Genomic DNA, 2,672 nt, shown 5'->3' on the forward strand with positions numbered 1-2,672 from the left:
TCAGAGGTTTAGTGTTAACGGGACAGGAATGTGTTGCGATTGGAGCAACTTTGTGGACTTATCATCCTATTGACGAGGATTGATAAGTAGATTTGTCAGAGGTTTAGTGTTAACATGACAGGATTTGTGTACTTGTGATTTGAACAAGATTTTGGGGACTAGCGTCTCGCTGGGGAGAATTGCTAAGTGAGTTTGTCATCAGAACGATGAATTGTGATGCTCATGATTTGAGCAAGATTTTGAAGACTTAGTGTCTTGCTAGGGAAGATTGCGATTTGCGCAATTTTGAGGACCTATCATCCTATTGACAAGGATTGATAAGTTGATTGTGTTAACATGACAAATTAGGAGTGATGCAGGCTGCATTCATACCCTGTGGGGGTGATGATCGTCCGAAGTATAATGTTAACTTGACGATGTGAAATGTTCGTTACTCTTAATCCAGTGGATTCCGAGTAACCAACCCCCAGTCTTGATTAAGACTTGGCTGGGGAAGAAAAAGAGATAGACAAGGCATATCGCCTAGTGAGGCACTATCCATGAAGTCGGAATAGAGGCACATCACTAGGTAGGCCATTATCTGATGAGTTTGGCTATCAGAGGTAACTGTTAACGTGATAGTTTTTAGTAGACCCACCATCCTACTTGAAGAGGATTGGTGGGGGACTATCAGAGGTAATTGTTAACGTGATAGTTTTGATGGACCCACCATCCTATTTGAAGAGGATTGGTGGGAGAATTTAGAGGAAATGAACTATCAAAGGTAATTGTTAACGTGATAGTTTTGATGGACCCGCCATCCTATTTGAAAAGGATTGGTGGGGGAATTTGGAGAAAGCAGACTATCAGAGGTGATCATTAACGTGATAGTTTTAGTGGACTTGTCATCCTGTTGAAGCGGATTGACAAGTTGATGGACTATCAGAGGTAAATGTTAACGTGATAGTTTTATGTGGACCTGCCATCCTATTGAAGCGGATTAGCAGATTGATGGACTATCAGAGGTAAATGTTAACATGATAGTTTTGTGGACCTGCCATCCTATTGAAGAGGATTGGTAAGTTGCGGATTGACAAGTTGATGGACGTGATAGTTTTGGTAGATTTTGTGGTTGACAGAGGTATTCTATTAAACATAACAACTCAGAAAATTTATTACTCAGAATCCAATGAACTACAAATCAATCAACCCCCAGTCATGGGGAAAAAGGGTAGACATGGCACGTCGCCTAGTGGGCCACAATCTAACGAGCTTGACTATCAGAGGTAGTTGTTAACGTGATAGTTATTGGAGACCCGGCATCCTACTGAAGAGGATTAGCTTCAGTGGTCGTAGTATCTTCTGGTTCTGACTGGGAAGAATGAGCTTGGTCCGATTGCTCAGGAGAAGATTGGGCTTGGTCCGATTGCTCGGGCTGATCTTGCCCACTTTGTTCTTCAGCTTTGATCCTGACAATAATCTTCTGAGCCTGTTCGCCTTGAGAGATCAGTTGTCTCCAAGAACGACATTCTGCAACCCCTATTCGAGCTAGGATGTTGGTCTGCAGGTTGTGCCGACAGGTCTCTACCAGTGTAGACTGTGTCATACCTGGTGAACATCGGAGAGCCATGGTTCGGAACCTTTTGACGAAGGCTTTGACAGACTCCCTCTTCTTCTGCTTAGTGGCAAGAAGGGTATGGATGGAGACTTCTGTATCCTCTTCAAAGAATCTTGATAGGAAGAGTCTCTCTAGATCTGCCCACTTCTGGATACATCCTGTAGTCGAGCCAGTATGGCATCGTTTGATATTACATTCCCAGTCTGTGACTTGAAATGATAGATATGTTGGTTCGGTGATCCCGCGCCGTCAAAAGCTTGTAGCGTCGGGACTTCAAATTTTGGAGGATAAGGGGCGGTGTCCCATTCGGCAGGGTAGGGCCTGACAACTCCCTCATCTTGGAGCTCGCTTCTGTTAGCAATAGCATTGAGGCGGGCTTCTAATTCTTCCATCTTAGCTGATTGAGGATTCTGCTCATTCTCGGCTTCTCTTCCTTCATCAGAGGAAGATTCCAGGTTGTGGGCTTCTTGGTCAGAAGCCGTGTCATCAACCATTTTTCCCTTCCCTTTGCTTGTGTGAGGTCGGGATAAAAAGCCGTATCATCAACCGCTTTTCCCTTTCCTTTGCTTGTGTGAGGTCGGGACGAAGACGTTCTTTCCCTTCGGGAAGATTCTTGCCTGAGTGGCGAATCTGTCTTCTGAGATTTGGCCTTGTCTGCGACGAGTTGAGTCAACAGGGCCAGGAGTTCATTGATGGCCTCTTGCTGAGATTTGAGCATGGCCTCCTGCTCATCAAGTCTCTTCGCGAGATCTTCATGGTTTCCCGTCATATAAGCGTAGCTCTCATGTTCAACAAAAGAGCTTGATGACTGGGACTCTGCAATGGCTGAGTGTTCATCATTGGAATTGGTTCCCCTGGCTAAACTCCGATAGTTGACAGGGGGAATGGCTCCTGTTCGCGTCCGAGTATGTTGATAAACTCCATCAGACTTATTCAGGAAGTCTTTCAAGCCAGGAGACTGATCGTTCTCTGACTCATCGGAACTAGGAACTGATGATCTCCCTCTGCCGATCATGTTAGAAGTGACTCTAAGGTATTCATCCTCAGAAGTCTTCTTCTTGTGTGAACGCCGTCG

Source organism: Asparagus officinalis, chromosome 4 (assembly GCF_001876935.1).
Source record: "Asparagus officinalis chromosome 4, Aspof.V1, whole genome shotgun sequence".
NCBI lineage: Eukaryota > Viridiplantae > Streptophyta > Magnoliopsida > Asparagales > Asparagaceae > Asparagus > Asparagus officinalis.